General features: G+C 41.0%; 1 protein-coding gene across 7 annotated transcripts in view; it reads right to left on the bottom strand.

Moving 5' to 3' along the window:
- The window catches only part of PKNOX1 (PBX/knotted 1 homeobox 1), a 62,392-nt gene extending 35,712 nt beyond the window's left edge, over positions 1 to 26,680 (bottom strand). The window contains exons 1-3 of one of the 7 annotated variants that reach the window (XM_075772922.1): positions 15,837 to 15,971; positions 4,386 to 4,469; positions 1,269 to 1,415 (exon numbers count right to left, since the gene is read on the bottom strand). The gene's annotated coding sequence lies outside the window, so the exon portion shown is untranslated. Of the gene's footprint in view, positions 1 to 1,268; positions 1,416 to 4,385; positions 4,470 to 6,737; positions 6,817 to 10,281; positions 15,297 to 15,836; positions 15,972 to 26,548 lie in introns of those variants that run through there. The other 6 variants (XM_075772915.1, XM_075772906.1, XM_075772929.1 and 3 more) reach the window with 6 other exon arrangements.
- Positions 26,681 to 27,291: the final 611 nt, after the last annotated feature.

Here is a 27,291-nt window from a genome sequence, read left to right as displayed (position 1 = left end):
ACGTAAGATCAAGAAACGAACAAAGATTTATGTTTCTGTGTTTTGAAAAGGCTAACAACACACCGAGCATTACTGAAACTGAAATAACAGAAGTCTATAGCTGATAAACCAAACGTAAGAAGCGTTAAGGAATACCCTGGTTACTTATGAGTATGAATCCCATCTTCTAAAGTTAGGGCCTGACATTACTTTTAGAAACCGAAGTCTCAAATCACTTCTGACATCAGGAAACTACCAAGTCGTTTAAGGCTCAACAAAGAATGGAACAGTACCTAACAACTTTTAAACAATTAGACCTATGCGATTATATAGTTTCAAAAGAGGCCTAGAACTTCAGGAATCTCATTTTCATGGACATTTGATACTTTGGGAAATATTAATTTTAGTAGGATTTATAACACAATTAAATTTATGTATGTTATTCCCTCTAAGCATTAGCTGTACTTTGGTGCCCAGATGAGTTAAAAAAAAAGTTTGACATTCAGTAATTAAAAAAAGAAAAAATTAGCATAGCACCACCACCAGATAGTTTATCCATCAAATTACTAATTTACATTTCATTTTCTTGTCAGATTAGCAACCATTACAACTGAAATCACATAATTCATTAAGCTATTACCATTAAATATTACATAGAACTCAATTTTCCTTGACACATAGGAGTCTTAATGCTTAGCTACTATAAAAAAATATTCATATTAAAAAAAGACAACAGAGCTCATGCCTTGAAAAAGATTACATCCAGGTATTAATTCTAGGTTTTCTGCTCTCTTCCACCTATGTCAGCATCACAGAACTACGTATTAGAATTTTCACCAGTTTAAGATGTGAAACAAAAACTTTTTTCTTTGCAATAATGTGTTCGATCACTCCAAATTTTTCAACTATTTTTAAATCTTTCCTTCACCACTGTATACTACTACAGCGTATGACCATTTCGAAAGGCAATTTCTACATTCCTGGATATCTTCCCCTACAGATTATAATAGTCTCAAGTAAATGTTTCATTTAGGAAACACAGGACAAATTTCAAGATTCCCTTCTTTGTTTACTTAACAGTTTCAGGCACAGAGACAAACCTAACTTCTAAGGACATACCTCAAGCCTTACTTTACATCAAGTTCTACCCAAAGTGCAATTCCTAAGCATTACTGCATTCCCCTCCCCCCCTTTTCTTTTTTTAAACAGCTTTAAAAACCAGATAAGTTCACCAGGATGCTGTAAGCATGATTTCATTTACAAATGAGGTTATTGAGACTTTCACTCACTCATGCTTAAAAAGAGCTGTTACTCTTTGGGAGTCTATGCCATTTTACGCACACAAAAACATCTTGAGAACCACAAATACGAGCAGACAGAGCAGATCTTGGTTCTGGCTTTGGCTCATGCGCTTGCAGAGCTGAACAAGTTTCTATCTGTGGACAACATGCACATATCATCTTAAGTAGCTTGTGGAATACTGGCTAAAAAGTAGGCTACAGTTTGGGAACTCCTATGCTGAAGTACACTTTTCTTAAGAATGCAATTTATGGACAAAAAGAGTAAAGACTGCATTTAGAGTTTTTCTAATAGCTTTAATTAAAATATTTTCTGGCTTTAGTTTGTCTATCTGTCTTTAAACAACATCAGAATCTCTTTTTTTGAAACTAAAAAAATTTACTGATTTCTCCACCAAAAAAAAAAAAGGGATGACACACATGACGTAAATGCACTCACTGATAGAAGTATTTCATATTTTGAAGTTTTTTTATAGTTATGAATCATTTAATGTTAAAGATAAATCAGCATTTGCCACAATAGCAAAGTGAGGTATCTTTCAAAATACTGTAAGAGGACATATTCTAAAACATCAGCCCTATAAGCATTTGCCTTACATTTAAACATTTATTTTCTTTCAAAAATGGTAGCTTACAACTGGGGCATTAGTGTCTTTCTGTATTTATAGAGTTAAAGGGCACGAACAAAACGCTGTTTTTCTTCCTTCTCAAAAGGCACACATTTAAGATCTGACTGTGATATTCAAAGCACAGACCAGACTACCCTCAAAATAAAAGTAGAACAGTTGAACAGATCAACAAAGAAAGAGTAAACACTACTCAGTGATTGTTTTACAAGCTGAAGAAGTTCCTCACAAAATGCTGTCAAAGAAGTTGTTTGGCTGTGGGAGAAAGATGAAGTTCTTCGTCAAAAAGGAGGAAGTAAGGGGAGGTAAAACAGTCATAGAAGAGGAAGAATGTCTTAGAGCTAAGCAAGGATGAGAGATCACATTAGTGACACAACAAAATGGAGAGGGAAGCAACAAAGATAACACCTGTAAACTGGTGAAGATAATGGGACATGGCAAGAATTTCTGGAGAATCAGACAAGCTGGGCCAACCCTTCCTTCCAGATTTCCATAAGGAAGAGACATTTCACATGTGGAAATCCCTCAGGCCACACGAAGGAAGAAAGAGGTGCACAGCTTTGAGCTAGATCCATAGATTATTTCATCACGAAGGACTTCTTTCACAGAATCATAGAATGGTTTGGGTTGGAAGGGACCTTAAAGATTCTCTAGTTCCAACCCCCCTATTCTCTCCCAGGGGAATGGCTGGAAAGAATTCTACATGTGTATATCCTTTATTTCCCGTAAGAGCTTCCCCTCTGACTTATAATTACAGTAGAAGATTAAGCTATTAGGCAAGATAGCAACTGATGAGATTTAGTGAAGACAACTACTGCAAATCAAGAAGAACAAATTGAGCTAATCGCACACTTAAATTGAGGCAATTAACTGAGGAATTACTTTGGTTCACTAAAGAGAAACATCTTCTCATTACCCAGTAGTGGTAAGAGACAAAGTATATTAAACTTTAAGAAAAGTAACTGAAAAGGTGTTTATACATTTGGCTTTTATAACCAAATTTAGGGTACAGCATCCAGTTCTAGTTAGCAGATACACAGCCTACGCAGATGTTCATTCTGCAAACGACGATGCTAGATGAAGCTGGTATCGCTCCCAGATGTTTATCACTGCCACCCTGCCAGAGCTAATTACTTCCACAGCTCTACCACTGAGACCACAGAACACGTGAATGATTTCTGATCCTTTTACATAAAGTCAGCTAGGCTAGTTCAACCCACTGTTAAAGGTGGCTATGATGTAAAACAGTTGACTTTGTCTGAAGCACATTGCTGTGCACTCATACAACCCCTGCTCTTGGCTGACCTATTAGTGTGGTAATTTCTGGCTCATGTGTGGCGATTACCAACTCACAGCAGGACCATCTTTAACCAGCACAGCTATACCCAATACTCTATGGCCTAAGGTATCTGAAGTGGGCCTAACAACACATGACTTTGACAACTTAGCTTTAAAATGCCCATTATTCTTTGTTAAAGAAATCGAGAGTAGAAGAAAACTATGCATTTGTATTATACTCAAAGAGTTACAAATTAAAACAAATAACCCAAGGCTGAGAGAGTCAGTCTGCTTCATGCAGAACAGAATTAACTCTCATTCTATTTATTTTGAAAACAAAGTGTGAGGAAAACCCAAGGAAATGTTTAAGGTCATGTAAACTGGAAGCTGATGCATGAACAGCAATCAGAAACTCCATTGATATCTGTGGTGAAAGGGAATTCATAAAAGCATTGTGTTCTGCAAAACAAAGCAAAAGGAAAAAAAATTCAAGCCTTTAATAAAATAAGTATGAAGGTGAAATGTAGAGTAGAAAGGAAGCTAAATTAAGAGGGATGATCGTAATTAGAAGTGTGGAGCCTTTGTGCAAGTTAAGGAGTATCTAAGAGAAGAGATTAAAGGTGAGCTGAAACATGTACACAAAGTGAGCACTTAACATACATCACTCTTCACTTGCTCTACTTACTCCTTCATAATTAAGAGCAAAGGGACCACCCAGTAACGTTAACATAAGGTGCGAGTAAGCTATTGGAGTTCAGTAATATCATTTCTAACATATACAAGCTACAACAGATGTTTGTAAGAGATATAAATAGTTATTCTTCAGGGTATAAACTAACCACTAACTGTCTTAGGGTTGTGAAGAAAGTACCCAACAGACTTGTTAACAAGTAATCGTTCCTTCTAATTTTCCCCTGTACACGTTCCTTTGAAGTCCTTCAGGGAGAAATGGACAATTGGCAGATTCAACATGGCTATTTGTTCATTCTTATATGACTTTAGTCCTGGCATTTGCTCTATAACATAGACCCTTATATTCACTTACAAAGTTAAAAAGAAACAAAAATCAAAACAGCAAGCCCATCTGACACATGAAAAACACTTAGCTGGCTTCACTTTTCATCAAAATACATAATGGTATTTGCTTCCAGGGCACACCACTTTCTAAAGGAGATAAAATATTGGCCGTGAGAAAGCTGCTCACCCCTTTCCTTCAATGGGTTGAAGACGACATTATTTTGTTCCAACGGAGTAATTCCCACTGATGTACAATGTAGAGGACAGAAACCTAAAAGCCAACAGAGAAATATTCAGGAGGCAACAACATAGAATATATGTTCTGAGACGATATGATTAAACAAACTTAGGGAGGGAACTACATAATAAACCAAAATATTTAAACTGACAGGTTGGGGGTTTTTTTTTCCATGTTTTGCAATTTTTTTTTTTCCTCATTTTTAATAACCTGTGATCACACCCACTATTCCATGCTATTACTTGAACTTTCCCTCATCTTATTCCATTCATTCTCTATACTTATCTTTGTCTTTGCTGATACCTCTAACAGAAGGCTACATTTGGACTGCTAACTTGCTTGGTGTTCAACTTTTATATTTTACTCTCTGGCTCAGCGTCTGTCTGCTTAGACTAGACAAGACACATCCCAAAAATAAAACTACAAAATGCAAATAGGAATAACTCATCAGTGTTGTAAAAATTAAGCATGAAACCAAGAACAGTGAAAGACTTTTTTTAAATTTAAATCTCCTTCATAGTCATGCTTTGATTTTACCATGGAATGTATTCTAATGATGGCTATAATCAAGCAATCTACTACATGATAAAAATTAACAGACTATAGGGAGGGGCGCAAGCCATTATTAGAATCACGTGTTCCATGAAGACAGGTTCTGCTACAGGATTATTCTGCAATTTTAAAAAGCTTTCCAAAAATTACCACTGAAAATTACTTTAATTATATTTAATTTAATACCATCTGTTTGATCTATTAAAGCTACTTTTAAAGAGTAGTAATGATTGTGAAAGCAAAGTAGCAAAGACTGTGAAAATGTATTTAGAAAACACAACTGCTGAAAAGCATTAAAAAAGCCTTCAAAACTATCTCAGGGGAAGTTCCAGACACTAATGTTGCACAAAGGCCATCTGAAATTATATGATGGCTAAAACATAGAGCTGAAATCTTGAATTGGGATTATCTCCGTTTCTCACATGGACAAAGTTCCTGTGTCCTCAGTTTTGCCAACTGCATAAGAACTGGAATGCAAGTAACTCCAACATTGAAAGTGAAATGAAGTTGTATTTGGATTTGAGAACCAAAATTTATCCGTGTGAAGTGTAGAAGTAATGTTTTGCAGACAAGTTCACAGAAAAACAAAATGCTGTGGGCCACTCAATATAGATGCCATCTCTGGTTCATGAAACTTAGCTCTAAAAGAGCACAGAAGATACACTGAGGAGTTAGAAGGCGGTATAAGATTCAGTCATCGGTTAGAAACAAAATACTGAGCTAGAAGGAGTTTCAATCCAAATCCATACATCTGGTTTTGAAGCCTCAAGGGGCAGATGACATATTAGAAGTTCTTACCATTTTCTCTTAAACTGTCAAAGACCAACATCCCCAAAGAATGGGCTTCTCTCATTTTTGCAACTTCTTAAGTCTGTTCTGAGAAGACAATATACTCTCTTACTCCCTTCTTTGCATGCTATTTATCTTCTATAATTTTGGTACTCATTTTCACCCACCTCAATTTACTGGGCTATTTTCAAATAGAGGATTTCTCACTATTCATAGCATCTTCTGAATGTAGATCGCTGCCAGATAAATTGAGATTATTTAGTCCTTGTCTCTGCTCAGACATAAAGAAGAACTACTTCACCACTGCAAAGCTGAAAACCCTGCTCCCTTCATTCAGAAACAACTGCAGCAAAGAAACAATAGTGCCATTGCTGCCAAATCTGGTCAGTCAGAAGTATTTCATGTATGAAGAAGTAGCCCTTGCCTGCAAAGCCCTCAAGTGAAACTCTGGAAATGGGCAAGTTTCTAGAAAGCGTATGAGGTATCAAGGGCAAAAAAGAATGAGGTACTGAAGAAATGCAGGCTCATGTGAAAGAGGCTGCAGAGGAAGAGGTTTGACTGAGAAGAAGCCAGAGGACATTGCAGTCATATTGCCTTCTTCCAAGAGACACTTGATAGCAATTAAAACGAGAGTCTACCCTAAAACATATCAGACAAGAAAACAAGAGAGACCTGAGCTTGCATGATACATGTCCTCTCATGTACCCCAATGGGGGCAAGAACAGGGAGCAGATACACCAGTTAAAGGACAGAGACAATACCAAGGCACTGCGGAGCCCAAACTTGGAATTGCTATTGCCAATTCGTTTTTTCCTTTTATTCCTCTTGCAGAAGAGCTTTGGAGTCATGCTATCATAATAAAAAATATACTTAACTATGAAAGCAAAACCAAGGGCAACTTGCTTTGTCAGTTAAAAAGCGTATCGTGATTGAAGTTTTTACTACAAAGTAAAATATGACCTTGTTCATTCAAGCATAGAAGACCCTCTGTTCATTCTCCCATTCTGCTTGTCAGCTAGTAAGAAACAAAGACCTGTGCATACATTCACATATTAAAAATTAGCAGACATTAAGATCAAGATAAGTTCTATTTTATAGATTCAAATAATAATAATGAAGCAATATGTAGAGTATATATGACAACATGCCATCAGGGATTCATTCTACCTTTGCTGCAGTGGTTACCTATCTCCATCAACCTGCCTACACAGAGGCATTCAGTAAAATTAAGACAAACAAATCAATATGAAGTTGATGCATACAAGTTTATTAAAACTGTGCTCAATGAGAACGTCCTCCTCATTCCGCAGCAAGGTGGCTTCCATTTCCTCTATCTTATGTACTTACAAAGCACAGTCATTATTTAGAATATTATACTTTTAGAAAGATTATATTCCTGTTCAGGAATATAATACCAGCCTCAGGGAGCTGCACTACACAGATGCAGCTAAACAGTTATTACACAACAGCTATGCTGTCTATTTCCCTGGGAGACAAGCCCGAAAAAGGCACAAACCCAATTTTTGGCTGCAGTAAAATGAGATTTACTTTGTGTCATTTTTTTCCCCCTCTATCATTTAGTGATGCAATAAAGTTATTTATATATTAATCTTAAGGAATATGAGATTACATTAAAAAACTGAATGCATATTATACTTTAAGAACCTGATTAAAAATAAATTAAAATTCACCACTAAGGTTAAACTTCTTCAGAAATACAGGCTATGCTACAAGCTATCATCAACCTTTCTCTGCCTGTAGGATTTTGAACATTTATACTATGTAAGAGTGACTTTATTCAGCAAGACCTCTCCAACACTACATATACTGCATTGTTGTCCCATTAATCTTTCACAACATTCTCTTTTCATATCATCCAATTTCAGAACTTAATAAGCCATACTAAGTATTTATATCCCAGACTATCTTCCAAGCACCACCGCGCACTGTCACACAGCATGACAAACAGCAAACCATCTCATGAAAAGATCTGTATCCCTTTAGCAATTCACCCTCTGTGTAAACGCTGCTTTTGGTATTTTAAAGGAATTCTGGAAATTCTATTTGCAGGTACCAAACATGAAAAAAAAAAAGAAGGATTATAAAGACGTGCCACTTTACAAGCTAAAATTACATATGCAGTAACTGCTAAAATGCATCCTTAATATCCATAAGATAATATAAATTTCTCAAGGCACAACAAACAAAAGCAGAATTAAGGGCATCTGGGTCTTTTGAAGAACTTCATTAATTCCACATACATGCTTTGAGTTTACACCAGCATATTTCTTGGCAAACATGCATAATCATGGTTCATGTAACTGCCAATTTACCACAGTGCTTCTTAACAACAAGGAAGAGAAAGATGAGAAACCCTATCCAATCTAGTGATAAAATGAATGTCACCTCACTGTGCTACGTATCTTGCCTCCAGGTAGCTCTTGGCATTGCAGAAGGAAATCCTCAGGTTGCTCTCCTACCTTCTGCACAATGAAAACCTCATTCTTCTAACTATTAAAAGATTCTCAAATTCAAGAAACTTCCTGCAGCATCTCAGCTTCTTCTACCCATTTCACACTGTAATTTGACCCTGCTTTATTAGGTCTATAAAGTAATAGGAAGGAATTAAGGGTACTAAACAGAAATTTTGGTAAAAGGAAAACAAAACTTGGCAGAAAGGAAACCTCCCTTCTTTATTTGCTCCAAGACTCTCAAGGGGTTAGGGTATGAGGGAGCAAAAGTATTTCCCATCACTCCCTCATTCACCTCCAATATTCACACAGTAAACAAAGATTCCTCTAGGGTTTTTTTTCCTGTATTCTTAAGACTGTAAACTGAAGGACTTTTTCTAGTTTTTGTTTGTGCATCCTAGCTTACACATCATGATTCCTCATACATATCTCCTTGTCACAATCCAGAGAAATACTTTTTCCCCCTCAGTATTTACCCAGTGTGCTGTCATCATAACATTTTAGACTAAAAAAAATAAAAAAAAAAAATCAAGAAGTTAGTGTAATATCTGCCTTGCTGTTACCATGGTAAGAGGACTGCATTAGAAAGACTACCAAAACCCCCTCACATACCAGAGGGCATGTATCAGCAATTTCACAGCTGGAAATGATTCTGGTACAACTTTCCTATTTAATGGTATTTAATTACTTTTTCAAACACAATTTCATTTAAAAAAACCAACCCCAAAAAACCCCACACCAACAAAAATACAGAACTCCACCCTCCACATTTCCCCAGCATTCCCCACATGGATGAACAACAGGTTTGCATGTGTCTAGCACATAATCTCATTCCTTTGCCATTGAAGCCTTGGGAACGCCCACACAAGTGTGTAGTGAATGTCTGTCTTCTGAAGCCACTCATTTTATCACATCCTTCCAGGCAAACTAAGCCAAAGCAACGGGAAATCCTATTTTAATCGTGATTTGTATCAGCACCCAATAAACTATGACTGAAATTAATCTTGTTTTGTGTTTATACTTTGCAGTTTCATAAAGAAGACACAGAATAACCACCAATCTCGCTACGCCTTTATTGCTATTGAATACAATGTTAGCAAGCAGTTTATGTAAGCATATGTAGGTTTTCCAACATTTTTATTATAAAACCATAAAAGTTTCTAATGATTCTATGAAAAACTGAATTCTTAATGCTACTAAAGTACACTTAAAGGATGAAGAAGAGTTTTATTTAACTAATAACTGCATTTAAAAGGGACTTAAGATGTTGAATGTGTAAGAAAATCCCCTCTACACATTTTTGGCATTTAAACAGTTCATCAAAATTAAGATGTGCCAGTTATTTTTATGTCCTTTAAGATTTCAACAATAATGAGCCTGTCAAGGAACCAAGCATTAACTTGGACTAGCTGAATAAAAGTGACACAAAATCCTCATTTTGCAACTCTGTCAAATCCAGTTCCAATCGGTCAGTAACTTTTCCAGAATCTTCCCTCTTTTGACTCTAACATTTGGTCAAACATGAACAACTTTGTTTTCCTGATAAGTGTAGGCCCTAAAATGAACTGTTACTTTCTTTTCAAAGTGGTGAATAAAAATTGTCTCTTTCCTGCTCCACTTTGTCCACAACTCTTTAGCAACGGTGAACCAGAAGCAAGCAGTTCAACTAGTTTTTGCAAAGGAGACATGTTGTGCTTTAGCCTCTTCTGTTCCTGCTCTCCTCATGCTCCCTTACTTTCCTATCCATGTTCTATCTGCTCTTCAGCCCCGTACTACCCTTCCACACCAACATACAACTTGTCCTCTTTTCACCTCTTGCCCTCTCTCATTCCCTCCACTTCTGATCATCTGTAATTTTGCTAGTACCACCCTTTCCAGGTTCCTGGGCCTACTGCATTTCCACCAAGCTTCAATCTCTGTTCCCCACCTCTCTCCAAACACCAGTCTTCATCCCTCCATGAGTATGACTGCTACCTAAGAATTCTGGGGGTGGGGGAGAAGTACACATAAAGACTATTTAGGATTAAACTTACCCATCACCTACTGCTGTGGGATGCATCGTGCTTAACTACTTGGTCCAGATGATGACTGCACAGTCAGGTGACATGCAAGGACCAACAGACAGGGAGATACTGGTGTTACATGGAATTTTCAGATAGCCTAGTTAATAAATATTTGCTGAGTAACATGCATGAAACAGTTTTTCAAGAGCTTACGATTTGTTGAAGTTTCTCAAGGTACAGCCATACTCTCCGTGTCAACGTTTACGCTCTCTTCCCCTCTCTCCTCTACAATGCTAACTTGCAGAACTGAAGTGTTAATATGCTCTTAAATAAGCCAAAGCATTTCCCCCCCTTTTAAATTAACATATTTAATTTCTTTTAAAGCAATTCTCAAAATGCTGAGTCATGTTCACTTAAAGTTTCCAGAATAACCCTGCTCAAACATACTCATCATGGCAAATTTCAGTATGAGTAAGAAATAAGCTACTGAAAACATCTCAAAATAAAAAAAAAAAAAATAATGAAGTAACCTTACTCCTGGCATCGCTGCTATCATGGCCTACAACACACACAAATGGGACAGAACACATATAAATTAAGTGATCATAGACTGACCTGGAAGTTCTTTAGCTACAAAACATACAACATCACACACACGTTTTCATTCCCATATTCTCTAGGTATGTTAAACATGTTTCACATTTCAATTTCTGTTTCATAATTGCCTTTGTTTCCTTTGAATATGAAAGACTTGAACTTTATTTTTCAGTAATAAGTATTATAGTATCCTTTTCCCTTTGTTTTGTTTGCTATGTAATTTGAAAAACACTAAGCAGGAAGTGAAGTATAGCCACATTCCCTAGCTTCCTCTGTCCTCAAGAAAAAACACAGGCAATTCCAAAAGCTCACATATAAAATATCAGTTGGAATTGGTGGTTTTTAAAAAATGGATTCTTCTTTTAGTACATCAGCAGTAAGCTACCATATTCTTTGTCTAAATTTACTGTCAGCTGCAGAAGATGACAGTTACAGACCCACAGGTATAGCAGGCTAAGGGACAGTACACGATTATCACAGCCAGTTTGCTCCCATTTTCAAAAATCACCTTTTCACTGTCCAAGTACTTAAACAGCCACCCTGTTTAACAGCAAATAGCTCTTTTATACACATCAGTGAGAACAACATGGCCTGGAGTAGTTGCTATATTAAAGACAAGTGTGTTCATATAAAGAATGATAAGCAAGCATGTGATGACAAGCAGATCTAAGATTTGTTTCCATTTCTAACAGCAACTTCCTTTTTGTCCTTCAGTAACATATGTGACTTGGTATACCCATGCTGCTTCATAAAAGCATGCCAGTCCTCCATTAACAAAGATTGGCATTTCCAGATTCTTGATGTTGCCACTTCATTTTCCACCCTATCCCTAGTTCCATTTGATGACATCCATGTTCTACAGTTACAACATGAAACAATCTTACTGAACAAAGTGAAGAACCTGCTAACAAACACGAATTACTTCAGCATTCAGTTATCTTAGGGAGAGCTATAATGGTCCCAGTAAAATACTTTGGTAACATCTGGCAGCAAGTTAGCAAAGGAAAGAACTCTATCAGCAGCTTTTTTCCTTGCTCTTGGTATCCTCTTGCTTAGGAGTGCAGTAAGTTGTTTTATATTTTGTACAGTGTTCAGCTGTAGTAAAATACCCCCCCCCCCAGAGACTTATCATTTGTAAACCTACAGACTCTTTTAACAAGTGAGACTGAAGCAACCAGCTGCTGCAAGAGAGAAGTAACATTTGTGGAATTTTAAATTTCACACAAAAAAATAATTCAGTCTTACTTACACCAAAATAAAAATATTAATCTGCTTTATTGTAAGCTTCCACATGTGTTCCAGTTTTGCAGAGGTAACATTTGGCTCCCAGACCACCACATAATACTCTACAATACAATTTGGACTATATCTCTCTTCATTCAGGACATTAACAGAGCCATTAGAACAAGCAGTTCCACTATCGCAGTAGTGGGTCTGAGGATCATTCACCCTTGGCCGTTAGTACAGGGCTTAATAACAGCAAAAGAGTTATTCTTTTCCAGGAAATTGAACCGCTCCTAAACACTTCTAAACTTGCTGTGGTAGCAATTAGAATTATTATGACTTTATTACAGCACAGCATTTACAGTACAGGGAAAGGTATGAGAAAAATACAGCCAGAAAGCAAAATTCTGAAAAAGAAAGTACAACTTCTAGAAGGCATACCCACTTTATAAGACTGAAGTATTTAGAATAAACATGTATATTTAATGCATTGCAAACTACTTTCAGTTGCTCCAATGGGAGACTGTAAAGGCTTAGTTTTAAAATGTTATTTTTATATTCAAATTTAATCCAAATCTTTAAAATTGTATTTAGATTAAGAAAGAGTACAAGTCAAGGCTGTAAGTTACTTAACATCAGACTAACTTTTTACATGCCAAAGTGAAATTTCCAAATACAAAAAAACCCCCAACCAACCGTAACAACAACATACATAAAATTTGAAGAATTCTCGGTTTTCCTATTAGCACATAGGAAATAGCAACAAGATAAATTCCAGTCCAACAAAGCAATTTAACTACACAAGACCCACTTCAGACAGGAGACAGGTATTAGTATTCAATTTACTTAGAGGAGACACAGGCACAGATTAAAAATGCCCTCAAATCACTCAGGAGATCAATGAGAATGAACAGTATCAGTCTTCAAGGTCTCAGTGCAGTGCAATAGCCTCTGCACTACCTATCTTTACCCTGCAAACTAAGTAAATGGAGCTATGCCTTTCACCACTTAACTGAAGGTTACGTAAAGAAAACATACTGAAACCTACACTGAAGTTTTCCTGCGGATACTTTAATCATAAGATGACAAGAAAATATGTAAAGTGGTAACAGTCAACAATAAAAATATACTATACAAAAATATACTATACGCTTCATAAAATAAACTGAAGATAGAACACACATTTAAAAAATCATTTATAAATATAAATAAAATAAATAAAAAATAGTTTATCCAAAAATTATTTTGGACAGCTTAAAAACAATGATATACCAAGAAGCATGAAACTGTTTCTTGAGACTAAATAAATGTGAAACATTTTGGGGTTTTTTCCCCTCACAGGTTTTTGAAAACTTACATGTAATGATTATATAGGGCTACAAACACACACTCAGAAAAGGATAATTCCGCAATTTTGTTTTACACAGCTATTTAGAAAATGCACTCAAAATGCATTTGCTGTTGCTTGATACTCTAGCAATTACAAGGTCTGGAAATACATAGAAAGATTTCTGATACAATCACAACAATTTGCTTCCTGGTTAAGTATAATCCATAAAATTTGTACATGCAGCTAACAGGGACTAACCAGGACTCATTCTTAAACAAGAATTCAGCACTTACTCAGCTGCAGAAGCTGTCTCACTTTAACTACACATATATAACTAAAGGGATATAACCCCATAGCACAGGTAGACCGTAAACGGTTTATATCCCGTAGAGCAAAGGGAATAAGTGTATTCACACTACAGAGAACAGCAAGGTGCATAAATTTCTAAAGCTGTAGTTGTTACAGTTCCCCTAATCAAACAATCTACACTGGCGAAACTTCATGCAGAGCATGCTCTAGAATAAAATTATGAACAGTATTATGAACTAACTATATGTGCACGTTTTTGTAAAGACTAAGAAAGAATTTTTCAACAATTAGATGAGACTTTTAGCATACATTGAAAACTATCTACACCCTCCTGCATAGGATGCTGGCTCAAGTGTTTTCCAGCATCCAGAGATCAGAACATACTGTCCATGCTCCCTATTCCTGTGATCTGTTGAATGGAATGCACACATCATATTCCGAATAGGGGCAAGGACAAAAATTAATCTTGCCTTGACAGCTCTTATCTGCATGTGACCAAAAAAAAATTCATTGCATGGCATAAAAATTCACTTATAAGGGTATTGTACCAGATCTAGAGTTTCATTCTCCCTCTGAAAACCATACTAGTCATTTACTTAGATAAAACTGATAAGAGGGGTCACAAACCCAGCAGCAGATTAAAAAAAAAAACAAAACAAGAAAAAAAGCACATGACAGTGTCTCTAAAATTACATTTTATATTCCCATTTAGGACAACAGAAAATATTTAAGAATTAATAAAAAAAAGATCATGATAAGCTATACAGAGAAGCATCACACGGATGCGTTAACTACTTCTATTGTAAACTGATGAACTCTGGGCCATACAGCTGGGGTTGTGGGAATGAGGAAAAGCTATCGACTGCTCCACAGAGACCCGGGACATGTGGCTAATTGAAGCAATATTTCAGGATAAAACCAGCACTTGATTTATTATTGTTTACACACATCATAAGCAGGGCCTCTGGGCAATGTCAAGTTTCAGCTCCTAATTGCGGCTGTGTAAACATTCAGGAAGACTCGGTCTAGGTGTCAAGAAGCCTCTACTCGTAACCGAGCCAAGAGACAATGAGGTCACATCAAAAATAAATTAAAAAAAAAAAAAGGAAGAAACCACCTCACGCCAGAACTGCACACACAGCCCCAAGTGCCAGCCGCTAACAAAATCTGCTTTCTATGAATAAGAGGGGAGACGGCGGGGGGGCAGCACAGCCAAAGACACACCAGCCCCAGCTCTCCCGGGGACCGGGCCGGGCTCCGCCAACGAAGCGGCAGCAGGGCCGGGGGGTCACCACCCTACCCCCGCTGGCACCCCACGGCGCCGGTACGGGGGCTACGCGCGGGCAACTGCCGCCGGCAGCCCCCTTCCTCCCCCCCGCGGGGCCGCACCCGGCCGGGCCGGGGCAGGTGCGGGGAGAGTCAGCTGCCGCGGCGGCTTGATCCCCGCCACAGACGAGGGCTCCCCGAGCTGGGCTGGGCTGGGTCGAGTCGGGTCGGCGGGGCCTGGCACGGCAGCGAGGAGAGGCGGGGGCGAGGAGAACCCCGGAGAGCCCCTGCCGGGCGCTCCGCTCTGCCTTGCCCTCCCCCCCCTCCCCCAAGGAACGCCTGCCAACACGGCACTGGCTCTTTAAGTATCACGTCGCCTCCCCGCTCCCGTCGCCCCCTCTCCCTCCTCCTTCTCCCCCCCCCCTCCTCCCCGCTCCTCCGGCCGCCGCCGCCGCCGCCGCGTCCCCTCCGCGCGGCTCCGAGCAGCGGCTCGCGCTCCCTCTCGCCCCGTCTCCCCGCGCGCGCGCGCCCGCGGCGCCTGCGCGCCCCCGCCGGCGCGCGCCCACAAGAGACAACGGTTACACGGCGGCCGTTCCAGAAATTTCCTCGCTCTCTCTTCCCCCCCCCTCCCCCCCCGCGCCTGCCCGCCACCGCCCCTAACCCCCCTCTGGGCGAGTTGCGGAGTGCGGGTACCCCCTCCCCGCTGTTCCGTGTGCCGGGTTCGCCCCCCCCGCTCCTTCCCCAACCACCCCCCCGGTCTGGTGGTACGCCTAGGCCCGGCCGGCGGCAGCGGCGGCGGGTGCGCCGTGATGGATGGCTGGCTGGCTGGCTGGGAGCGGGTTTGAGTGACAGCGCTTACCTGGGTGCCAATCTTCGTCACACTGACAAGCGGCTGCAGCAATCGGGACCCGCACCGCCGCGACACGCGTCACCACGCACACACGCACCCGGCCAATCACCGACCGCGCCGCCCGAGACGACACCACGCCGCGCATCACGCCTCATCAATATTCACCGTGGGGGGCGGGGCACGCGCCGGTGTAGGGAGGTGGCGCGCTGTCGCCCCGCCCCGCCGCCACAGCGGCGGGGCGGGGCAACAGCGCACCACCTCCCTACACCGGCGCCTCCCGGCTCGCGCTCATGAATATGGACGAAGGGGCGGAGAAAACGAGCAGGCCCGGCCACGCCTCTCCCCCGGCTCGGAGGAGGGGGGAGGTGAAACCACCTCCTCGGGGGAGCGGAGGGGGAGGAAGGGAGATACCAAGTGGCTCCGCTACACGGGGCGAGGGCGGCAGCTGTGAGGCGGGAGCTGCCACCGGCCGCCTCTCCTCAGGCAAGGCCCGATGCCCTCGCTGCGGCCGCCTCAGAGCCTGGGGGTAGGGGTCGAGGGGTGCTCAGGCGCCTCGTCAGGGCGCCTGGGGCTGGCAGGGAGTCACGTCCCGCCCCTGAGAAGCCCCGAGTTTGGGAGCTTCGGTGGAGGCAGCCAAGGATCTCAATGGAGGCCTCCCCGAAGGCCATACAGGCCCGTGTCCCAGAAACTTAGCGGGGAACTTCGCCGCCGCCCTGTGTGCGTGGTGCACTGGTGAAACTGCTCGGCAGATCCTTTGCAGTGCTGTGACACATCCTCCCCAAAAGCTGCTCACACCTTCCTCCAAACCCTGGTCCCACTGCAGGATCTGAGCGAGGGGGGACCCTGCACTACAACCAGCATCTCCTCAGGACCTGAGGATCCCGCCATCACCCGAAATAAAGGTGCTGGGTAGAGCTGCCTTGTCTTTGAAACTCCGCTTCCTTTCTCCACTTGGAAGGAAAGAGCACTATCACAGCTTTTCCCTCCCATTCTACCACTGTTAAATACTCCCTCTTGCCCTAAACTGTTCTTAAATACGGACGGAGCAGGAGAATCAGGGAAATGTGGTTTCTGACAGATGCCTGCTTTATGGCTTAGCTTTTTTTGCTGTTGGGATATTTTAAAAGTTTCACTCTTGTAGATTCTCTGCTGTGCAAAAGGGCTTGAATGTGCACGTTTCAGTCAGGTCACTGAGACGATCTCTCCTCTCTATCTTGCTCCTTATTCTTACGACATCTGAAAAATCATCTCAGTAACCTCTCCCTCTCTCTTCGAGGGCAAAAGTTATCAGGGCAGGGGGGAAGAAGCTGATACACAGAGAGCAAATCTCATCATAGAAAGCCTAGCTTAAAACCAAAGCAGGTTTAGTTTCAGGTTTTGCAGTCCCTCTGCAGAACAGCAGCTGGGAATCTACTTGATTATCCTGTACCCCTGTAAACTGGGAAAGCCTTACAGTTTTTCAGGTCCATGCTACTCTTCCTGTTGGTTTAACAGTAGCAAGCCACCTAGTTTGTTTTATATATCATTTTCCTGGGCCAGGCCACTTAAAGAAGATCTGGCTAATAAACTGGCAATAGAAATGGCAACTTAAATGCTCCTGCAAGCCAGGTCTGCCTTCAGTCCTCTGAGCATAACTGCACCCTGCTTAGCCAACACACTCGCTCTGGGTCTTCAGGAATCTAGTCACTCTGTGCACACTGCCACCATTTGTCCACTAACAAAACCGTTGTTTCATCCTCTTGGTATACCGCCTGGAGCCTTTACAGGAGTTCATTTTCGAGCCATTTTTCCCCATACAGTCAGAACCAGATGGATGTCGGGCTTGTGAACAGAGAAACAACTTGTACACCTAACAGAGAGAGTGGGAAAGAAAATAAACTATGCTGATCCAGAGTGCTCAGATGTGTGAATCAGGTCTCAAAGTTCATGTCAATGACTTATATAAACAAGATTTGAAGAAAAAAACCCAAAGAACCAAAAACCAATCAAATCTTAGTTTGTCTTACTCACAAGAGCCTCTTTCTCTGTTTCAGCTCTTGTGCTGTGTAACGACACCTCTAATAGAGTTCCTGTGGCCAGGCTGGCTTCTTCTACCACAAGTTTCATCTCTCATTATCCCTGACACATTCATTAGTGACACATTCACTAAACAGTGCTTAAAATTAACTGGTTCCCATGCCCAGACCTGCCTCTTCTTCAAATGTGATTCTCCTTGCAAACCCTTTGTTCTCCTTCTGCCTTGCCTGCACTTCTTTGAATAGGAGTTCACCGATTTCTTCTGAGAAAGTACAGATTAAATTAAAACTAATTTAGTTTCTGTTTAATCTCTTCTCCCAGTGATCTTCAAAGCCTTTCTTGATGCCTTTCCCACCTTGAATTTTCCTTTCTCCTCCTGATTCCCTTTGCTTTTCCTTCCCTTCCTGCCTGCCGCTTGCTCTTCCCCAACTCCCTCCTCACACACGACAGGTGTAGAAATTCCTCATCTACTGTCTTCCCCTCACCCTAGTAACCTCATCTCTTGGTCTCCTTTGTAATTAAGGTTACTCCATCCTTTACTCTCCTCAGCCTCTTATGCTTTTCATGATAGTAATAAATGTTCTAACTCCCTCGATCTTAAAGGACGTGACTCCGCAAGCACCAGAATTAAGAAAGCCTGGTTCCCCACACATTTGTGCATCGTGGTTTATTAACTTTAGGGTCTAAGGTGCAAGCTTTGACTGACATCTCTTCCAAAGTTGCGGTGTACACAAGGCCTCTCTTTAGTCAGTGGATGCTGTAGCCTAAAAGCTCCTGCTCCAGACTTTCCGTCATTCAGGAAGTACATGATACATCTTCCCTGCTCCACAACTTATTTTCATGAAAGTTACAGGAACTAAATTATTCTGACAGCTTTAATCCTATCTCCTACAGTGCTGGAGTCAGTTGCTGGGTTCAAATGTCATTAAATGACATGGGTACGCCTCCAAATATACCTGTACCTACATGACGTGACCATATAAACTTCATTCCCATAAAAAAGTAATGTAAAAATCACCCTTGATCTAACCTGTGCCTTCCATCTGCCCATCTCTAAGCTCCCTGAATGCACTGTTCCCAATCACTGTCGAGAGGTCCCTGCTTTTCATTTTATCTTCAGCTCTCTCTGATACAGCCTCTGCAGGCTCAAAAGCTAAGCTTAATTTTAAAAATATCATCTCAGCTGAAATGACTCCAGTATATGAAGATTTAAGAAAAGCACTAAAAATTACAAGGCTTTTGAGAAACATTGGAAAATAGAAGGAGCTGGGAGGAGAGGTGCAGCAAGGGAAAAGAATGAAGAAGTAACTGAGATACATGATCCAAAGGCAAACAAACAAAGAAAAAAAAGAAACAAAAAGGGAAAGGATAGGTACCCTTTTCTTTCTTTTTTTTTTTCTAATTGTCCAAACAAACTGTGTTGTCCCTCACCAGTTCTGCAAAAGGACAAAGGTCCAATACACAGGATGGGAGGCAGCAATCGTGAGGAAATTCTCCATACTACCCATTTTATAAGGTTTATTACACACCTGATGCAGTTCTATGCTATGAATTTCCATTGGTATGGGTGTACTCACTTAAATGCAATGGTGAGAGGGTTGTTTTTCTTCTAAAAAAGCAAAAGCCACATGCCAGGGTGAGTGAAATGCCATTTCAATATTTTGTAATCGCAAATGACAAGTACATAAAAATGAGGTTCTGTAATATTTAGGCTTGTAACTGCAAATAACAGAATACTCAGATTCTCGAACTTCTGTTACTTTTCTTCACATTGTACATATTAAGCATGCTCATTAAGCACAGGTCATTACTTAAAGCATGCACAGATATGTTTGTAGGGTCAGGACCTTACTTGCTTACTGAGAACAGTCCTGGATGTATAAGAGCATTCCTCACAGTTGGAACAAATATTTGCAAACACGAAGCTGTGAAGGTCCCGTCTCACCAAACCAGCAAAGCACTTTCAGTTGCAATTTAGTGATAGTAGGATTGCACAAATGTATTGGAGGGCAAAACCGTATCCTATATGCAGTTGCTGGACGAATTAGGCTTACTCTGACGTCCTTTAGTAATATCCAAATTCTAAAGATTAGAACTGTGCGCATAATGTAACATTCATACGCATTTAACCTATTCAGAAAAAGGAGACTTCTCATGGCTCTTGACTGTGTACATTGCAACTCTTTCATAATTAAGCTTTCAAAGGAAACATTTACATAGAGGTGAAGGGATGGGCTTCCACGCAGGTGGCAGCAATCTGTACTTCTAACTTGTTGAATAAAAACTATAATTGCAGTGATAAGACTTGAATAATCTAAACAGAGCAGGGTTTTCCCCAGATTTCCATAAAAATCAGGTGAGTTTTTAAGTGCTGATCTCTGAACAATGGGAGGCTTCTGCAGCAAACCAGTTTCTTCTTTCGTCACTCCAAGGGAAAAATGTATATAATAAGACATGTCAACGACTTCGATGTCCTCTGGCTGTTTGGAGAGCGCTCCAGAAAGCAACCTCTGTGCACCCTGTTTGCAGGCGCAGCACATTCACATCTGCAGCCACAACTTTATGTGGTATAGGAGGAGCCTGGGAACAATGTGTGACATTTTATAATGGATATGGCTTTTAAGATTTTAAAGCTGAAATTAATGAGTTAACTCAGTCTAAATAAATGTCAAGTTTTGCTTGAACTAGATCATGGAGATCTGTGTAAGTCAGCCGGGAACACTCTCTCTGGAGAAATTAAGAGCTGATGTCCCGCAGCCGCACTTGGGCTCAGACCAGGAGCTGGCACTGCTGTGCAGTACTACTGCAAGGAGTTTCTGTGTAGAGATTGAGGTGCCATCCTTTTGATGAGCAATTATTGTCCTGTGCTGTTCCACCCCCTCTGTTCAGTAGAAAAAACAAGGTACTTAAAGCCTCCTTCAAAAAAGGAAAAATTATAAATGTCTTATTCAACATTTCTCCTCTTGTTAAATCAAATTTGAATTTCCAGAGCTGTATGTTAGCTGAATCACTGGCTGCATACTACTCACTCCATCTGTTTATATGGTTGAGTCACTGCATTACCAATATCTTAACACATTACTTGGAAAGAATTTTAGGCGATCTGGAGGATAAAACCCCAAAGCTCTATAAGATAATGTTCCCTTCTGTATGTTCTGTAGTACCACACTCTACATCGCTCGCTTTCTGCTATCGGAGATCTTAATTTGAACAAACTGCTATTTTAGGAAGAAGAGCTTATCACAAAAGTACAGCTTCCACTTAGAAGCTGAAGACTGAGCTGTGATGTAGAAATCCACTGTCACCTCCCCATGTGCAATGCCTTGCCCTGGGAACTGCGCGAGGAGTTCCATGGTGATGGAACAAACATCTTTCACAACCCAACCTATCTTTTTTCCACTGGTGATACTATAAACAGATTACCTTCTGAGGGCAAACTGCCTGCTTTTAATGATGCCAAAAGTTGAGAGCATCTTGTTTGACTGCAAAATTTCTTCAAAAATGTGCTATACTTAAAAAGACCTTTTCATTTACCTCATTGTTGAAGAGCGTGCGGGAGAAGGGGAGCAAAAAACAGGGCAGAGGGGCAGAAAAGCAGAGTCAGAAGGACAGAAGTGGAATTGCTAATACACATCTTGATTTTTATGTTATGAAAAACATAAAGAGAATATTTTGTATGAATCCCACCATGGAGGACTATGAATGCATTCATGTTCTTCTAGGAGTTGAGAAGCAGAAAGTGAAACCAACTGAAATAAAAGAAAAACAGTGAGACTAGTTTTACCTTCCAGACCAGGGGCTAGATCCAGCTCTCACAGAAGTCAGTGGAACAATTCCCACCGGCTTGAGCAGTATTTGGATTTGGCAAAGTGAAATGAAGAAAAAATAACCAGGAAGCATTAATGAGAGGTTCTCAAACACTGGTCTACAGACCACTTTCTTCAGTCCATAGAGACCTGTCTTTCCTCTCCATTACTCATTTACTTCCAGCTGCTTTTATGTGTTTCTGCATTTTGGAGCCTAGAAGAACTGAGAGGCGTTGGTAACAGGGAACGAGAATGGCCGGCCAGCCAACCTGCTCCCGACACTGTTTTGCGAATGGAAGAGGAAAGAATTCAATTGCTGAGCAAATAGAGAAAAAATAAAGAAGGGAGTATGTGAAGGAGTAGAAGGCCATTAAGCTGAGAGGATTAGGTGGCCTTCAGAGAGGATTAGGTACTTTGCTGCCTAATGCAACTGTCTAGCCAGGCACCTGAGCTCCTAGCACAAAGCAAAAGAAAAGCTGAGCTACACACAAACGTCTGCGCTGAGCTAAAAGCAAATAGGAAGTGCCAAGGGCAGAAGTGTTCCACAAAAATTCCCCTTCTCGTCTCTGCCGAGTTGGGATTTGTGGAAACTATCATGCACACCCAGCCCTGGGCTGAAAGTAGGCAAGCCTGTCTCTGATGGTCCACACTGCAGTACTCACACCACAACCTGCAGTCCCACATCTGTCCAGTCATTCCAGGTGTGACACACACTCCTACCACCACATCTAGCTGAAGCCCTTCCTCTTTGGAGCAGTCACACACCTGGACCAGGCTCTGGATCAGCCGATGGTTGATGTTTGGGGCAGCTTTCCCATTAACACCTTTGGGCTCTTCCTCAACATGGAGGACTGTTGTCACCCGAGTACAAGGATAATACAAGCATGCATGACAGCCTGGATGGACCTAGCTGGCACCCAATTCTTAATTGCAGGGCAGTCCGTCCTTCCTTCCTTCCTTCCTTCCTCCCTTCCCTCCCTCCCTCCTTCCTTCTTCATATATGTGTGGGTCAAACTACCTTTAGTCCAACAGTGGCCAGTAGTACGTGCTTAGTGAAGAAAGAGTGTAAGAAACATAAGAACAACTGGGTCAGCCTTCCTCTGGTGTATCTTAGGAGCTCCTGGGGTTGATAGGTTAGCACCTTTCTGAATCAGAAGTTGCAATCAGACCATTGTATTCAATGGCCACTGGCAGACTTCTCCTCCATTAATTTCTCTATTCCCTTTTTTGAACCCATTTACAGACTGCAATTCTATAATGTCCTTTTGCCAGCCAGTGAGTCTCTCCTGGAGTCAGATTACCTAAGTCAGTCTTTCCTTACAAGAAAGAGGAGATACAGGAGACTTTCTGTACAATTTTTTCTAACATTTATTGATGAGAAAACATTCTAGGAAAGAAAGGATATGTCAACAGCTTGCAGAGCAATAAGGTACAGAGATCCAGATACTGGCTCTGTGTGAAACAGCTTTGGATCTGGAAGCAGTAGAAGTGATACCAGCCTCATGCTGTGCCCAGGTTAGTTTGTGGGATGAGAGACAAGGCAAATTAGCTTGAGAGCGAGCACTATGCTAGCAGCAATACTGAAATTTTCCCTGTACCATGCCCTGATTGCTCTCGTGCTCTATGTCCAAGCCGAGTCCTGCATCCATCAGAAAGCCCCATGCCTCACTTGGTGCTCTTAGGAAGGACCTGAAGTGCAGCCCCTGAGGCAGGGTGAATCGCTTGGTGTGCTCAACAGTGCGCACACTGCTCCCCGCTGATGGGACCTTGGTAGAGTTCTCCAAGACTCATCCAGACTAAAGGAGTAACCCTGGTCTAGTGAGCAACACGCTTACCAGGGAGAGGGGAGACCTCGGTCCCAGCTCACAGCCCCAGCCAACAGCCAATGCAGTCATGCTGGCTGGCTTTTTCTTTCTTATCCAAGGAATTTTGAACCCCAGAGAAGAGGGCTATTAGCAATCTATTCCCTTTTACTCACGTAAGGCATAAGTCACATCATTAAGGGTTGGAGTTTTTGTTTTTTAAATCTAATCAGTGAAGGTCATGTAGATTGCATCTCTTTCCTAATAATCTGTATATTTTGGTAGCTTTACTTTCATAAATATGGCATTGAACAGGGTCAGAAAGAACACACTGGAATCAGCAGAGGCCTTTCAAAGTGCCAGAAACAATACTGCTTATGGCTTTGTAACTGTTCGTAGAAAGCAAGAGTCGGCGTTGCAGTCCATTTCATAACTAACCCATACACTCCGTAAGTAGTTTAAAGCATCAGAAAAGGCAGTGACAAAACCCGCTTTTCATTAAGAGGTGACTTTTGTTATGCTCCCTCACCATTTCAGAGATTTACAGTTCAGCTGTGTCTAGGGTTTGCGTTTGCTTCCCTCAGGCCTGCTTTCTGAGTATCACTACCGAAGCCTGTCAAAATTGTGCTTTTCTTTTGCACTGCCTTCTCCAATTCTCTTCTAAAAATCATCATGCTTCTGCTTTTCCAGTCACACAGAAATCAAAAAGCTGTATCAAATCCAGCATGTTTATCTCAGTATGACATCCCACGTATAAAATGTGTGCCTATTTTGGATGTCAGTCTTCATTATTTTCTTTACTTCAATCAGAGCTAGGAAAACAATCACAAAACATGCAGGGGATTTTTTAATTTTTTTATTTTATTCCTCAGTGCTATTTCAGAGTACTGTATGCATCCATAGGATGATGGCCTTCCTTTACCTGCTAAGGAAGCATATTCCCTGACTCTACAGCCTCGAAAGGCAGAAAGCTGCAGCACAGTTTGCACGACAAACTGTGTTTGCACAGTGAGATTCAATTCTATCTACTTGTAGGTACTGTAGCTTGCTCTTTCTTTTTAAAACTCAGGAGCAAAGTTTTACCTTATCAAAGGTTTGGTGCTTTGTGTTTTTCCCCAATTAGTACAACATAAGCTGCGTGTAGCCAGAACCTGTGGTGACTATAAATTCCAGCTTCTCCCCTAGCAGACCCCGCAGTGGTAGGATGCTGCTGATACAATTAAACGTCAAACAAGTGAAAGCTTTCAGAACCCTTATTTTCCTGTTGTACCTAGACCCAGCCTTGCCCTTTTCTCATACTCCAGTTCAGTTTTGTATCACCACCTCTGCTGCTGACAATACTTTTTTCAATGGGAATATCACAGCCGTAGCCGCTGCCAGAATCTCTTGGCAAACAAGCTGCTTTCTGAGTCAGAGCCTAATGCCATTACAAGGTCTGCAACAGCTGCAGCAGTCATACATCTGCAAGTCATTTGAACATTTTATGATGAATAAAAACTATCCATTACATAGACCTATACATTATATATTAACCCTAATACTTATTCAGTTACACTAACAATAACCTTTTCCCTCTGCATGCTGTAAACTTCTTTGGCTACAGCATGTGTTAACAGAGATACTTAGAGCTCCAGTCCATGGTGGAGCAGTCCCTGTGTACATATTACCTAACTTATTCTACCTATTTAAACACAAAATGGGATGATGGAAAGAAAGAAAGAAAGAAAGTGAATGTAAAGCTATAAAAATTCATACCATACATAAGGAAACCATTTTTATGCAATTGCATGAGTCTGCATACACTCATACAAATAGAGAGGATACAAAACAATGAGAAATGCAGAGGAAGAATGAAAACATGGACCCCAAAATGTATAGTTAAGAGATTTGATTACAGTATGCACAGATCTCAAACTCATCCAGATGTCCACAGCCGGCAACCTGATCCTCAACACCATTAGCCAAGATTTGAAATCTAAAAAGTCAGAATGCTGAAGACAGGGTAGCAGGGCATATGGAAAAAGAAACGGGAGTTGTGAGTAGTTAAAAACCTTTAAAATAATGATGATAATAAAGAAACATAAATGTGGTTTCATGAAGGAAATATATACACAGCCACAAATTATGAAGTCAGCCCTTCAGGACATTACATTCCTCATGCAAGTTGCTGAGCCTGCTCAACATAAATAGGTGTAAAATACACTCACCGGCTTAGTGACTTCAAGGATGGAGTCCCATATGTGATTCCCTACCAGTTGAGTCTTCTACATATGTATACTTTTACAACAGTAAACGCGAACTGGGCAAGACATACCTCCCTATGAGTTTCACCATAAGAGTTTTAAAGAGACAAGGCAAAAGTCTGGCATGGGACAAATCTATCATAACTTTTCCATAAGATTCACGCAGAGCCAGAATTTTCCTAGCAACCCATCGGCATGTAAATACTATTTCATTCATTTGTTCATTACCTACCATTTGCAAACTCTTTTTGGAGTCTCAGAAATACAACTCTTTTGCTTCCCATTGACTTTTACTCTGTATTTCATGTATCAGTTTAGTGCCCTTCATAATATCAGTATTGCTTTGGAAGCAGTGTCAATTAATTTGCACTTCCACATTGAGTTAAATGCTTGGATTAGTAAGCTACAAAATAGTGCAGGTTTTAAATAAGCAGCAGCTATTAGAATAGTCTTACAGTTAAGAGAAGTGACTTTTAGGAAATGTTTTCTCGACTTGATCTGCTTCCTCTGTGCAGTCAGAGGCCAAACTGTTTATTTTACTGGCAATCCCATCTTTATTGCTTGTGCTGGCTTTAATATTTCCATTCAAACAATCCACATATTAAAAATGAAAAAATCCTAATAAGGTTACAAACAGTTCATTTAAAGGGGATTCTAAAGGTGTCCAGCAGAGACCTTTTTTTTTAAGGGTCAGAAAAGCATTACATTTCAGAGCTGAAAAACCACCTTGCCACTGACCAACGGGACCCTTTAATCAACACGGCCGAATCCCCATGGTCAATTTGTGCAGCACCTACCTCCCACTTTATAAAAGGGGGAAAATCCTGGCCCTTCTGATTGCAAAGATAACTTACCAAGCGTGGCATGACGCAATGATGTCTTTCTAAGTCAGCAGCCAGCCAGCTGTCTCTTTGCTGCTGCTCCTACTTTTCCCATGCTCTGGCAGAGCGGAGCTGAGCAGCCAGGCCAGTCGCACAGCCGCTATCGAGTCAAAGGGCAAGAGCGAAGCTTAGAATAAACACGTTGTTTTCACTCGGTTGCTTGAAGTGCTGCCAAATCTCTTAACATTAGCGCATATAAATCGGTGAGTATCATGAAGCCCGAGGCCCGAGCAGCTGGAATCTTGTAGCTGTTACCTGAAATCTTAACGTCCAAAAAAACAGCTTCCCCATTCCTTGAGGCTATGTGGAAAATCTCAAAAAACACAATCATAAAAGTACTACTAACATCAAGGAAAAGAATTCCCAATTATTTTTTTCTTTAGTTCTCTCTTTTTATAGTCATCTCAAATTTGCAGGGGAGGGGGGAATGGGGCGTCTTTCTCAAGATTTTCAAACATGCTGGTTTCCCAACACTGTGCCGAAGAAAGCACTTATTGATTCTAGAGGTAAATCCTAAAGTTAATCAGAGGGGAGGAAGACTATGAAGATAAGCAGCTCAGGGCCCAGCAGTAAACAACCATACAGCAGGAGCTAAGCAGCTGGAGGAAGGGTAGACAAGTCGATTTTTCTCTGCCCAACGGTGACCTTCAGGAGGCAGGAGCAGGGTAGAGTAATGATGTTCCTCCCCCAGACAACAGCTCTGAAACGGTTCTTCA

Source organism: Balearica regulorum, chromosome 1 (genome assembly GCF_011004875.1).
Source record: "Balearica regulorum gibbericeps isolate bBalReg1 chromosome 1, bBalReg1.pri, whole genome shotgun sequence".
NCBI classification, from domain to species: domain Eukaryota; kingdom Metazoa; phylum Chordata; class Aves; order Gruiformes; family Gruidae; genus Balearica; species Balearica regulorum.
This window is presented reverse-complemented; position numbering and strand designations above follow the sequence as displayed.